Below are 15630 nucleotides of genomic sequence, written 5' to 3' on the forward strand. Positions count from 1 at the left end.
ACCTGAGCCAAAATCAAGAATCAGACGCTTAACAAACTGAGCCACCCTGGCACCCCATCACCATATAGACTTTTCTGATGCCTGGAACTGGAGAGATCAGAAGATATCATCAGAAAGATAAAACTTGTGTTTCTATAATAAATAATAAAGCTATAGATCATAAGATACAGATACTTTCAGAGAGTGTAACATATTAACTCAAGTTCATACCAAATTGTCAAATGACTGCAATTATATCCTCTCCTCTAGTTTTTTAAAACTTTATTGAGAAATAATTGACAAATGTAACTGTATATATTTGAAGTGTGTGATGATTTGATATACATACACATTGTAGAATCATTACCAACATGAAGATAATTAATACATCCATCACATCACATAGTTAAAGTAATTTTGTGTACCTGTGGTGAAAATGCTTTAACATCTACCTCCAGCAACGTTCAAGTTTACAATACCATAGTAACTATAATCACTATGCTGTATATTAAATCCTCAGAACTTATTCCTCTTAGAACTGAAAATTTGTACCCTTGACCAATATCACATTTCCCCTTCCATAGCAACCAATATTCTATTCTGTTTCTGTGACATTAGCTTTAATTGATTGAGGAAAGGAAAAGGAAACAAGGATTAGAAAGTACCTCCAGAGAAGAGACTCTCTTTTCCATGTAAAAAGAGGCAGTAAGGCCCTTGGAGAGGGACCATTTCCACATCCAAGTTCCATCTGAAGACTGGTTGGAGAAGCTGACTAAAGTATAAGGAATATTTTTAATAAAAAAATATGCATAAAATTCATTGTGGACAGAAATAGTCATAAATATGCAAAGGGAAAAAGAAATCCATCAAGAAATACTCATTGCTAGCCCTCTAAGGAACATGAGATGGAAAATTATAATAAGCTTACCACAAAGCTTCTCCGACTCAAAGACATGATTTTTCTGAGTTCTTTCGTATTTAATTGTATCTATGGTAATATTTCAGGGGATATCATTACTCTTTATTCATTATTTCTACTTATAGGGAGGTAAATTGGCTGCATTTTCTTTTTAGGAGAATATGATGTTTTCGTTTTTTGTCAATTTTGAGAGAAGACATGTAATACTTGTCCTTTTTAATACCTGACAAGTACTTTTACATGAATGGCAGATCTTTATGGGGAAAATGTCTAAAATGGGAAATCGAGTAAATATCTCACATTTCTATACTTATTGAAATATTCTAAGTTATCATACGTGAATCTTGTATTGCAACTGTACTTTCTGAGAGAAGTTGCATATAAGTGATAAGGACAGAAGGGCCAATACTTCATTTTAAAAGTTTATCTGACTGTGAGCTTCATTTTACAGTTGCAGAGGGCTGTAGCAATCATCCAGTTTAAGCGCAAGGAAGTTGAGGCTCACAAGAGTTTAACCATTGGTAGCAAAGCTGAAACTAGAATTTATATTAATATATGCCCAGTTCAGGGATCTTTTCACCACACCAAATTACTCCCTGTATTAGCCTCACTGTTCAAATGAGAATAATAATCAGGTATTACAAATGATTTGTCTTCTACCATAGAAATTTTTAAAGGGTTCTTTAGAAAGAAAATGATCCCAGGAGGGTCTGAGATGCAAGACAAATGGCAGGCAAAGACCCTGGTAAACATCTAGAGCTATTTAAATACTGTCTGTGAAAAACAAATATGATCATCTAATTTGTAGAGGTATTTTATTTCATTTTATTTTATTTTATTTTATTTCATTTTATTTTATTTTAATTTTAATGCAAGCTAGGTTTTAGTGTAGTAATGGTTTCAGGAGTAGAATCCAGTGATTCATCACTTACATATAACACCCAGTGCTCATCACAAGTGCCCTCCTTAATGCCCATTACTCATTTAGCCCATTCCCCCCTCAGCAACCTCCCCTCCAGCAACCTTCAGTTTGTTCTCTGTATGCAAGAGCCTCTTACAGTTTGCTTTCCTCTCTGTTTTTATCTTATTTTTCCTTCCCTTCCCCTATGTTCATCTGTTTTGTTTCTTAAATTCCATATATGAGTGAAATCATATGATATTTATCTTTCTCTGACTTATTTCGCTTAGCATAACACTCTCTAGTTCCATGCACATTGTTGCAAATGGCAAGATTTCATTCTTTTTGATCATTGAGTAACATTTATTGTATATATATACCACATATATATTCTTTATCCGTTCATCAGTCGATGGACATTTGGGCTCTTTCCCTAATTTGGCTATTGTCAATAGTGCTGCTATAAGCACTGGGGTGCATGTGCCCTTTCAAATCATCATGTTTGTATCCTTTGGATAAATACTTAGTAGTTCAGTTGCTAGGTTGTAGGGTAGCTCTATTTTGAATTTGTTGAGGAACCTCCATACTGTTTTCCAGAGTGACTGCACCAGTTTGCATTCCCACCAGCAGTGCAAAAGAGATCCCCTTTCTCTACATCCTCACCAACATCTGTTGTTTCTTGAGTTGTTAACTTTAGCTATTCTGACAGGTGTGAGGTGGTATCTTATTGTGGTTTTGATTTGTATTTCCCTGATGATGAGTGATGTTTAGCACCTTTGCATGTGTCTCTTAGCCATCTCGGTGTCTTCTTTGTTAAAGTATCTATTTGTGTCTTTTGTCCATTTCTTCACTGGATTATTTGTTTTTTGGGTGTTGAGTTTGGTAACTTCTTTATAGATTTTGGATACTAATCCTTCATCCGATATGTCATTTGCAAATATCTTCTCCCGTTATGCTGGCTGCCTTTTAGTTTTGTTGTGCAGAAGCTTTTTATTTTGATGAGGTTCCAATAGTTCATTTTTACTTTTATTTCCCTTGCCTGTCAAGTAATAAGCCATGTCAAGTAATAAGTCATTGCAGCCTAAGTCAAAGAGGTTGCTGCCTGTTATCTCCTCTAGGATTTTGGTGGTTTCCTGTCTTACATTTAGGTCTTTCATCCATTTTGAGCTTATTTTTGTGTATGGTGTAAGAAAGTGGTCCAGGTTCATGCTTCTGTCTGTCGTTGTCCAGTTTTCTTAACACTATTTGCTGAAGACACTGTCTTTTTTCCACTGGATATTCTTTCCTGCTTTGTTGAAGATTAGTTGCCCATACACTGTGGGTTCATTTCTGAGTTCTCGATTCTGTTCCATTAATCTATGTGTCTGTTTTTGTGCCAGTACCATATTGTTTTGAGGATTGTAGCTTTGTAATACAGCTTGAAGTCTGGAATTGTGATGCTTCCAGTTTTAGTGTTCTTTTTCAACATTACTTTGGCTATTCAGGGTATTGTAGAGGTTTTTTTAAAGGGTAAAATAATGGACAAAAGATCATTATAATCAGGAGGGAGGTGATCAGATTTATGGTGTTCTAAAGTTCTCCCCAAATGTTAACATTTTACTTAATCATAGTGCAATGACTAAAACCAGGAAACACTGATATAGCACTATAAACTAATTTACAGACTTTGTTCAATTTTACCAATTGTTTAACTATTGTACTTTTCTAGTCCAGGATAACACATTAAATGGGTGGGCTTGTGACTGCTTCAACCAATAGGATATAACAGAAGTGATGCTATGTGACAAGGGGAAGAAACATAGATCCCACCTCTCAATGGGAAGTATTTAAAGAATCTACACCCATATTTTTTATTTTTTTTTTATTTTATTTATTTATTTATTTATTTTTTTTGTTTTTTTTTTTTGTTTGTTTTTTATTTATTTTTGGGACAGAGAGAGACAAAGCATGAACGGGGGAGGGGCAGAGAGAGAGGGAGACACAGAATCGGAAACAGGCTCCAGGCTCCGAGCCATCAGCCCAGAGCCTGACGCGGGGCTCGAACTCACGGACCGCGAGATCGTGACCTGGCTGAAGTCGGACGCTTAACCGACTGCGCCACCCAGGCGCCCCTACACCCATATTTTTTAAACTATCCCAAAGAAGAAAGTCCCAAAGGTAACTAAGACACTCCTGAAAAAAAAGAATAACAAATTATGGAAATTTTGTTGGTAGATATCATTATAAAACCATTAATTAATATGATATTGATATAGGAATAGACAACCAATGAATAAAATGAAGAACCTACAAGAAGAAATCCACACATGTAATGTTCCTGACATATTATATGGGTGATATTGTTAGTCAGTGGGAAAAGGACAAAGATATTCAATAACTAGTGCTCAGACACTTGGTGATCCAAATGGGAAAAAAAAATGTTATTGGATATTATACTCAGAAGTCAATTAGTCATTTGAAACTGGGGTGAAAGCATTGGATAAAAATATTATGATGGCATCTCAGTTCCTATATCTTCATCAGAGGCCCATCTTCATTCTTGTCCTTAGGTTTTTATAAGTCATCATTATATCCTTATAATAAACCCCACACCTTTTTTGGTTTGGCTTCAGCTAGCTATACATGGTTTCTGCATAAGATGTTTAAGTTAAGCTGGTAGAAAGGGAAGGTCAAGCGTTTATCTACCACTTACATCGTGGCCAGCATCCTGTAAGCACTTTACATATATTAACTCATTTAATTCTCACAAAGAAGCCAATGAGATAGTCACTGATTATCCCCATTTTATGACGGACATACAGAGGCACAGAGAAGGTAAGGAACTTGCCTAAGGTCACAGGGGTAAGTAGCTAAACCAGGATTTTAATCTAGATATTGTGGCTCCAAATCTTAACAAAGGAACTGAAATTTGGACTCAGACTGTCTGGCTGCAAAGACCATATTCTTTAACCTCTATGTTGTGCTGTGAAAACCAGAGAATCACTGCATTCTTTAACGGTTTTAGTTGTGGCCAGGCCAATCCCAACTCTTGGCATTCTCCAGAGCCTCACAGAGAGGAGCCCTCTTCTGCAACAAACTTGGCAAAGGCTTCTTCTGGAAATACTGTGGTATTACCAAATAATTGCTTCTCACAGGCACTTCTGATTCTGGGACCAAATTTAACCTCTGTCATATTTTGGCTTTTAAGTTCCAGCACCATTTTGCCCTGCCTCCTTCCTCTACCCCAAGCATCTGTAGTAGAGTTCACTGCAGAGGACAGAGGAGACACAATTTGCTTCATCTGTGTTCAGTCTCTCCCACTTCAGGTGTCTGCAAGTCACAACTAAAGTACCCTTAGGCACATTTGGTTCAAGGAAATCAACAATGGTTGAATGTTGACTACAAGTCCAGCACTCTGCTAGGTGTGGCACATGAGATCTTGTACCATCTAGATTTTGCAGATCCTATAAAAATAAGAATTTCTTTTCATCCATCACCTTCAGAGGCTTTAGTTTATAAAAGGGGCCACCACCCAGGCTTGACTTGTGATATTGTACCTTGCAGTTGGCTTGGGCTGTCATAAGAAGCTGTCACTGAGTGCTACCTGAAGCCCAGCTCAAAAACTGTTAGTTTTGTTTTGTTTCTCAATGAGACATTTAGGGTTTGAATATGGTAAAGAGTCCAAAATATGAACTAATAGTTTCTATAAATTGTTTGGAATTTTACCTATCTTTTCTTTCTTTCTTTTCTTTCTCTTTCTTTCTTTCTTTCTCTTTCTTTCTTTCTTTCTTTCTCTTTCTTTTCCTTTTCTTCTTTTTCTTTCTTCCTTCCTTCCTTTCTTTTTTCTATTCTTTCTTTCCTTCTTTCTCTCTCTGTCTCTTCCTTCCTTCCTTCCTTCCTTCCTTCCTTCCTTCCTTCCTTCCTTCCTTCCTTCTTCCTTCCTTCCTTCCTCAGCAAAAGCCTCTCTGAATTACCACACCTAGAAATGATCTGCTTCTCTAGCTGCTACACAGTGTAGGCACTTGAAACATGCTCATGCTCTTTAACTGAATAAAGACCTATATACTTCTCTCACCTACCTACCAGACCAAATGCAGTGGTAACATGTGTTCTGCTTGAGCATAAGCTTCAAAAGTTGGCTCCTTTACAATAAAATTTTAAAGGTAAAATATTGCTATGACAAAGAGATGACTTCTGTGTCATTCTTGCATTCTCCACCACACTTTCATAATACCTTGGCCCACAGTGGACCACCTCATGAAGCATGTCATCACAGCTTTCAAGCAGATGTGTTGAGAAATAGTTACCATATGTAGCTAAGTCACACAGCCCTGGGTGTTTAATCCCCACACCTGGACTACTTTAAAATGAAGGAAAGAGGTGTTAAGAAAAAAAAGATCCAGTGGGTGCTTGGGTGGCTCAGTTGGTTAAGAGTCAGACTCTTGATTATGGCTCAGGCCATCATCCCTTAGTCTATGAGACTGAGCCCTGTGTTGGGCTCTGCCCTGACAGCACAGAGCCTTCTTGGGATTCTCTCTTTCTCCCCCTCTCTCTCTGCCCCTCTCCTTCTCATACTCACCCTCTCTCTCAAAATAAATAAATAAATTTAGAGAAAAAGAAAAATCCAAAACTTAGAAATAAGGCAAAGGAAAAGCACCATGTTCTTTCAATATTAAACATTTTAACAAAGCCACTCAAGGGTTATTTAAGTATCTAAGGGATTATACCTTTGTTTGACTCACCACCTAGCACTGATTAAAAAAAACAACCACCCAGATTTTGTGAAGTCACATCTTACCTTACAGAGTTTTTTTTTCTTCTGGGAGAGATATAAATGATCTCTGTCTAGTGGAAGAATTATCCTAAACTTATGGTTTTATTGCCTTATAGGACATTAACCAGTTTTATATGCACCCTAACAATCTTAATCTAATATTCTTTTTTCTAATGTCTTTAAATACCCATTTACTTAAATCCTCTGTGAATCAGCTTTGCCATTTTATTGTCTCCTTCATTAGTGACTGAACAAATCTCTGACATTGCCCATTCTATGTATGAGAAACATAGTTTTAAATTTTTGAAAAGTATACTTTGCCCAAGAAAACTACAGAAATGGAAGTCTTGTTTTCTTTTCTTTCTTTCTTTCTTTCTTTCTTTCTTTCTTTCTTTCTTTCTTTCTTTCTTTCTTTCTTTCCTTATTTCGTTCTCTTTTTCTTTTCCTTTCCTTTCTTTTCCTTTCCTTTTCTTTTCTTCTTTTAGGGAGAGACAGTGCACACAAGCAGGGGAAAGGGGCAGAGGGATATATAGAGAGAATCCCAAGCAGGCTCCATGCTCAGCATGGAGCCCGATGTAGGGCTTGATCCCATGACCCTGGAATCATGACCTGAGCTGAAACCAAGAGTCGGACGCTCACTGACTGAGCCACCCAGGCACCCCAGGAAGCCTTGTTTTCTGATAAGAGTACTGGATTTGGTTTTGGGGAACACAGCTTAGACTCCCATTATTTCCTACCCAAATCACAAGGCTCCATGTTGGAGAAGTCTGTAGCCCCACCTGCCCAAGGTGGCCAAGAAGTCCCACCCACCTGGAGGAATGCAATCTAAGTCAATAATGCAGAATCTAAGAGGAGAGCAAAGGTACCAAGCAGTGGAAGTAGTGGCAATCTACATTCCCCACTTCCTAGGGCCAATATAGGCCTAGGGATGGTGCAAATGATTGGATTTCAAGCTCTTAGGAGAGAGTTTTTGAAAAACACTGGAAATGGACATAACAAGACTCAGTAAGAGTAAATCTCCAGTTCACTTACATAAGCCAACAAAGGTAAAGGGAGGCATGAAAGAAGTGGATTTCAAATATGATTGCTCAAACCCACAGGCAGTTAAATATCAGAAATCTGTCATTAGTTGAACACAAATTCAAATGTTTTGTGAATCCAGATATAATTTTATCTACAGCACGCACATTAAATATTAATCTCTTTTTGAGTACTTGTTCCTCCTCCCCCTAGCAATTCAAAATAGCTCAAAATATTCAGGGAAAAATTATGTTATCAAAACAAAGCAAACTTGAATCAGAGTGAATCGTCCCAGCTATCTAGTCAAAAACCAGTGCTAGACAAGGATGATTCATGTCTGAATTTGCTTGCCTGCAGGGAGGCAAGAAGCCACAAAGTGGGCACTGCACTTGTCTCCTGAGTAACTTTTCCAGTAGTGACTTACTTTCACCAGTTTTAATGTCCCCCCAAATCACTACTTTTCAGACCGTGATGAAAAAATGTTGGAAGAAGCAGCGTCAACATCAGGAAAGAAAAGAGTCCAAGAGAGGAGTCTTCCTTATACTCACCCCTAGGTGTCTGCGGAAGGCATGCTCCCTCAGATGATGGATCCTTAGTAACTCTCTCCTTACTAGTGGGTAAAAAGGGAACGTGTATAAAAAGGACTGATGTTGGGGCACCTGGGTGGCTCAGTCGGTTAAGCGTCCGACTTCGGCTCAGGTCATGATCTCACAGTCTGTGAGTTACAGCCCCTCGTTGGGCTCTGTGCTGACAGCTCAGAGCCTGGAGCCTGTTTCAGATTCTGTGTCTCCCTCTCTCTCTGCCCCTCCCCTATTCATGATCTGTCTCTGTCTCAAAAATAAATAAACGTTAAAAAAAATTAAAAAAAAAAAAAAAAGGAGTGATGCTCCAAAAGAAATGTTCAACTGGCTTAAAAAAAAAAAATTGAACAGTACTCCAAAGGCATTATTAAATTGTACTTACATTAGTAAAAGGATAGAAATCAAACCTGGACAGGACCTTTGTCTATAAAGGAATGTCTTTGGTATCACTGAATTCAATACTCAGGTAATAAAATTTCCATTTAGTAAACATTTTTCTATACAGGAAGCAGTTCTAATTCTATTTGAGGAATATAGATTGTTGATGAAATTCAAAGACCATTATCTCTTCTATTTAAAGGATTCAGATTCCCCCATCTTACAAAGCATCCAGTAGTCTTTTATAATCCTCAGGATAATCCTCAGGATAATCCTCAGGGAGGGGTTGGGGGGAAAGCAAGGCTTCAGAACAGGTAGAATTGCTTTTATTGTTCTTTGTTGCCATGACAGGAATTACATATTCAGCTCTAAATGCTGAATTCACTAATACAATGTTTTTCTCCCTCACTGGGAATAAGACAAACTATTAAATCATTATTTTCTTTCCAGCTAAGGGTCCTTGTTGTCTTGACCAACTAAATGAAACATGGAGTATCTCCTTGGAAAAAAAGTGTGGCAGAAGTGTAAATGGTTAAATGGTCACAGAAGCTGGGCTCTAAAAGTGCACAGCTGATTGCATAGTCACTGTTTGCAATTCGCTGCGGGCATCTGTTGCCATTCGGCACATCGTTAATAGGCTACCCCTGGGAGTTAGAGCTGATGCTCTCTGAGTAACTCACTTCTAAAATCACCTAAGAAGTGAAGAAATTTTTATTTGCCAGCATGAATTATGCTGCTGGTAAAAGTCTTGAATCCATGTTGTTAAACCAATGTGGATTTACTCTATCTTTGCATTACTCAGATTAATTCCAGTAATAAAAGGCTAAGCTGCTGTCAAGAGCCAGATACCAACAGCTTTGGCTGGAATCAAAGACAAAAGGGGCACCTGGTTTGCTCAGACGGTAGAGCTGTAGACTCTTGATCTCAGGATCACAAGTTCAAGCTCCACTATAGGGCACAGAGATTACTAAAACAAAACAAACAGTAATTATCTCTGCAGAAAGCTGCCTCCACCAGCACCACCCACCCAAAGGGTCTATTAACATGAAAAAGAAGGGCTTTTGAAGTTTCCAGTTTCTTGCCTCCTGGCCTTTGTTGGCTCACCTAAGTGAACTGTTTGTTTTGTCTCCTGGTGCTTGCACTCTTCCATCGGACAGTGTAACCTTTGCTTCCTTTTTTTTCCCTCTCATCTAATACAGGAAAGGCTATTTCCCTTTCCTGTCCGACAGGAAGTGTCCACACATCACACCGTCCTTCTCTTTTACAAAATGGCATTTGGCAAAGGGAAAACACATCAGGAGCTAGTTCTTAAATCTTTATTGCACTGAGTATTTAAATCTTTATTGCACATCTCTAGATGACTGTTCTGTGCCCAAATAGCAAAGAGATGGGCTTCAAGGTTTCCAATGAAATTTGCTATTTACAGCTAGGTTGGGGGAGGAGTTGTGGCTCACAGTCAATGTCAGGAAATAGGGAGTGTAGTTTAGTATGTGCCTCCTCCTTCCTTGACTTGCTGTTGGAAGGTGCCGCACTTTGAACTCAAGTGGAATTCAGACATTTCAGGGCTCTCCTGGTGAGCAACAAGGGTGGGGCTTCAAGAATTTGCAAGAGGAGTGCTCTGGGGAGAATCATTCCCAGAGAAAAGAGAATAGACATTACAGCTGTAGGAGGGGAGAGGCAATTCTGAGTACTACATAGTGTCCTCAACCCAGTCTTGCCGTTAGATCAGGCCCCAAAGACTCACATTCCATATAGGATGTAGGGATGGCTAGTTGAGAAAACTTCTAAGTAAAAATTGCTTGTTCACAAAAATTTGGTGAGACACCAGAACTGTCTTGGCAAACGTCTAAAAGGAGAGACAATTTGCACACATCACTGGCACTTACAGGGCTTTGCTCTGTAAGAAGTATCAAGTGTGAGGAATCTGTATTGCCCGGCAGGCATAGCCAGTGTAAGTGAGAGCAGGGTCTCACAGACTGGTTCCATCTAGAGAAAGAGGTTGACATGATGAGTAGAGGTGAGAGGATGGAACGAAAATGGCTGTTTCTGTAGGTTAACTGAACAGCCTTGTTTGGAGTGACACCCTGGGGACCTTCATAAATACTTGGTTTGAGAGGATCCTTTACAGAATACTGAGATCTTGTACTAGCAGATGGGAACAAGAGCCAGTGAAACCAAGAAGACAATTGATTCTTTTCCTAAGTGTGGTTTTACTTTGCAGGGAATAACCAAGAGAACAGACTCTTGATGGTTTTTCTTTCAAAGGACAGATGGAGAGCCATGTTGCCCAAGCCTAGCTCCTGAAGTGCTTTGGCACCAGGAGTAGCAAAAGTGGAATGTGCTGTTTGTTTTTGGGGTGCTGCTGACCCACGGAAGATGTCACCGAGAACACTGCCAGGACTACTGATAATTTTAGCACTCCACTGAAGGAATTAAACTACAGTTAACTCTTCACAGCCTTCATCGTTGTCAGAGTAAGCTCCGCCCCCCAAAAAACTGAGATCATATATTTTTGTGAATATCCTACACATGGCTATGACTAGCAGCTATCACAAATATGTTATGGAGTATTGTTGAAAAGTTGTTTTAACATTTAATTTCTGTAGCTCTTTATATGTTTCTTTTTTTGAGAGACTTGGTTCATCACTGGTGTTCTATGAGAAAATCTTCAAGGAGCTCAGATCTGGATCAATTCTCCATGCTTGTTTTCTATTGTATTTTGTGTATACTTAACTTAAAATTTTATTTTATATTTAAATAATTGGTTTATGTTCCTGTCTCTCTTGGTGAGGCTATAGGCTCTTGATGGAACTTACAGGGACAGGGATTGTATCAGACATTTGAACTGAACTCTTCATAGCCTTCATCGTTGTCAGAGTAAGCTCAGCCCCACCCCCCTGCCCCAAAAAAACTGAGATCAAATATTTTTGTGAATATCCTACACCATGGCTAAGACTAGCAGCTATCACAAACACTATTTCCCTCTTCTTCAAGAGTAATAAAAATCTTAGGCGGACCTAAAACAACCCAGTGAATACTGTAGTTCTGGCCACTGGGTTGTGAGTGAAGTGTTGAGTGTTACTCCCAGTCTGTGCCAGGAAACAGAAGGAGAATATCTTCCTTCCTCCACATCCTGCATCTTGGATCACGGATTTGGTGATGAACCATCTCCACCCTTAAAGACAAAGGCCCCCCTCTAGACATGGTAGAAAAAAACAGCTAAAAGGATCCTGGGACCTGACAACACAGTCATCACAACACCTCTGGACTGCTCACCTCTAAACCATGAAATTCTGTGAGGGAGAAATAAATTTCTATCTAACTAAAATAATGGAATAATCACTTTGGTGTGTGCTGTATATAAAAATAGTCATTCCAAGGAAACGGTCAGTGTTATTTTCTTATTTATCATACCTTACAAATGCTCTTGGCACAAAATAATGAGTTTCATATCTAAATAACCATAATAAGTCAGTAGCTGGCATATGAAATTGTCAGGATCTCTTTTATAAACTATCAAATTTCTAATATTTTAAGTCTTTCAATTGTGAAATGAGAGAAAAATCTCCCCTTTAGCATTCATCATTTCCACAGCCACGTGTCAACCACGTAAATATCCATTGGTCCAACTCCAAAAGCCTGAAGTCAAATGTTCTAGTTCCTGTCCTTCCATTGCCCTGAGGTCATTCAAGTGTGGCTGGCTTCCTACCCTCAATGAAACTCACAGATCACATGCTGAACTCTGACCAAATGTAATGAGAACAAGTTGTAGTTTCTTTCATAATCACCTCCTTCACTCCTCTCTCATTATTTTATGCTCTTCTCCTTATTCCTTAATCCTGTCTCCCACACATCAATTATTTCCTACCACCCACCACCACCACTGCCTTGTTCCAGAAAGACTTGCTCACAATATCCCCAGGAAGTGTTCATATCCGCAACCAATTCTGCAACCTTTGCTCACCCAGGATACTTTCCATGTACTGAATGGTTCCACTTATAGGTCCTCTATAGCCTGGCACATTGCCAGCCATGTGGGCTGAGGCAGGTTGGGACCTCAAAGACCAGGAGGATCCTACCCTGAGACAATAAGCATTTGTGAAAATGAGGGATGTGTTTGATAAAAAAGCCTTTCGAGAGAGCAGAAAGTCAGACTTTGAGCATTTAAGGTAACATCATAAAAGGGCAACAGAGCTAAAAAAAAAAATGAATGAAAACAAGTCAAATTGAAGTTGGAAGTTACATGTTTCAGACCATTTCAGGTTGCTTGCTGGAATGTAATCAAACCTATACTTTGTTGTTTTTGATTTGAACCTAAGAGAGAACTTATTTACTGGTGGCACACTGCTATTATCAGTCTGGGCAAGGGCTCCCTTTTATTTGGTTTTGTTTGATTTTCTTCTTTAATCCTTGATTCCCACTCTTGTTCCCCTCTCCATCACAAGGACCCACCCTAGTGTATAAACGATACACGTCCTTAACTATGTTTATATCATCCATAAAACATATAGTATTATTTTGTGTCTGTGTTTGTAATTCGTAAATTCCAAATTATGTATAGTAACTATGTGAAAGAACTTCAACATGATTTAGGTAAGACCCACTTTCTCCTTTTACAGCTTCATTGTCAATATTCGAATATGTCCAAAGGAACATACTGTGCTCCAGTAATGAAAAGTAATGTCCCTCATTTTCACATTCCCAGAGCCCTGTGCATCTGAAAAGATTCCCACTCCTTACCTTACCACATTCACCACAATCTGCCTATAGATAGACCAACAGAGCTAATACCAAATACTTGTGAGGTTTTTTTTCTGGCCCATATACCATGCTCCACTGGGCTTGGAGGTGCCTAAGAATGTTCATGTCAAGAACTGTAATGGACTGAGGGACACCTAGGTGGCTCAGTAGGTTGAACACTGATTTTGGCTCAGGTCATGATCTCATGGTTCATGAGTTCAAGCCCCACATCAGGCTCTCTGCTGTCAGTGCAGAGCCTGCTTCAGATTCTCTGCACACACCCTCAAAAATAAATAAACTAAAAAAAAAAAAAAAAGAATTGTAAGAGACTGAGATTTTACCCCACTTGCAAGCTAAAAGCTACCTTGGCATAGTTTCACAGATGTTGGCAGAAGACACGAGACTCCTAGGTCAGGGACAAAGAACAGTTTATTATTCACAGCAATAGCAACTGCCAGAGTATCACTGTTTATTCTTTTTTTTTTTTTTTAACGTTTTATTTATTTTTGAGAGAGAGAGAGAGTGAAAGCAGGCGAGGGGGGGCAGAGAGAGAGGGAGACACAGAATCCAAAGCAGGCTTCAGGCTCTGACCTGTCAGCCCAGAGCCTGGCTCGGGGCTCGAAATTGTGAACCGTGAGATCATGACCTAAGCCAAAGCCGGACGTTTAACCGACTGGGCCACCCATGTGCCCCATCACTGTTTTTTCTTATACCAGTTTGTCAAAGACCAATTCCTGTAGGGTGACACAGAGTCAGGTAATACTTGCACACATGGGGATGCATTACAGGAGAGGAACCCTGAGCTTAGGGAACACAAATCTTTTAAAATGGATAATAAGCCTGCCTGATCTTTGCCATATAGAGAGACATTATTTTTATTATAATGAACAGTAAACAAACTTGTCCTTTGTTATCTATCTTCCAAACCTGTTCACTATACAAGCATCCTTTTAAAGATAGAACAAATGCAGTCCACTCATGAGATATGCAAAATTTAAGAGAACCCTTGGAGATTGTCTCCCAAACCTCCTTATAGGCAATTTTCTTCTCTCTTTCTCAAACACCCCCCTATGAAGCTTATAATATCAAATAACTCTTGTTGCAATTGTTTACAAACTTTATGTTACTCTCTCTCATTTTCTGAAGATTTCTGAAGAAATCAGTGTATTGATGATCCTTTACTACCATAGCTTTTTGGTTCCATGACTTCTCCTTCAATAATCTTAACCTCTATTTTCTTTTTTTTTTTAATTTTTTTTTTTTAACATTTATTTATTTTTGAGACAGAGAGAGACAGACAGAGCATGAACAGGGGAGGGGCAGAGAGAGAGGGAGACACAGAATCTGAAACAGGCTCCAGGCTCTGAGCCTGTCAGCACAGAGCCCGACGCGGGGCTCGAACTCACGGACCGTGAGATCATGACCTGAGCCGAAGTCGGACGCTTAACCAACCAAGCCACCCAGGCGCCCCAACCTCTATTTTCTGATTATTTCTGAAGTTAAATATCACTTCATATGTTAGTTATTAGTGTTTCACTTATGTGACTGCCATTTTCATATCCTTTACCCATTTTTCTCTTGGGTTTATCATTTTCTTGTAATTAACAAAATGTCTTATTTACTGTAGATATTTATCCCTTGTTGACTTTAGTTATTTCACATATCATTTTCCAATCTGTAATCTGCATATGAACTTTCCTTATTATATCTTTTGATGAAGCAAAGCCTTTAATTTTAATGTCTTTTCCATCCATTTCTTTTTTATCTTATAGTTTGTGCTTTCTTGAGTTAGTTTAAGTTTTCCCATACTCCAAAGTCAGAAAAATAATCTACGTTTCTCTTTTTTCTTTTATATTAGTTTTTCAGATTTACATTTTCCATTTATGACTTTAATTCAAGTAAATTTCACTCTCCCAAGGGACATAAACATATATATACATATATATATATGTGTGTGTGTGTGTGTGTATATATATGTATATGTATATACATACATATATATGCACACATATACATATATATGTATATATATACATATACATATATATGCACACACACATATGCATATATGTATACACACATATATGCATATATATATACATACATATATGCATATATATGTGTGTGTGTGTGTATATATATATACATATATAATATTTGTGGTATTAAAATGTCATTGGAAAAGATGGAAAATTGGGGGGGAGTTCAAAAAAGTTTCTTAAGTAGGCAATATGAAAAAGGGTTGAGAAACACTGCTATAGGCTAAGAATCCAGCATTACTTTTCTCCATAAAATGACACTTCCCTAATACCATCTATTAAATGTTTCATCAATCCTTTCTCCACCTGCACATATCAGCTGT

General features: G+C 38.4%; 1 long non-coding RNA gene across 3 annotated transcripts in view; it reads right to left on the bottom strand.

Annotated features, from left to right (window-relative positions):
- LOC131519187 (uncharacterized) overlaps window positions 1-15630 on the bottom strand; it is a 166537-nt gene that overhangs the window by 75944 nt on the left and 74963 nt on the right. The gene's annotated exons all lie outside the window — the stretch shown is intronic.

The sequence above is a fragment of the Neofelis nebulosa genome, chromosome 8 (genome assembly GCF_028018385.1).
Source record: "Neofelis nebulosa isolate mNeoNeb1 chromosome 8, mNeoNeb1.pri, whole genome shotgun sequence".
In the NCBI taxonomy this organism is placed as follows: Eukaryota; Metazoa; Chordata; class Mammalia; order Carnivora; family Felidae; genus Neofelis; species Neofelis nebulosa.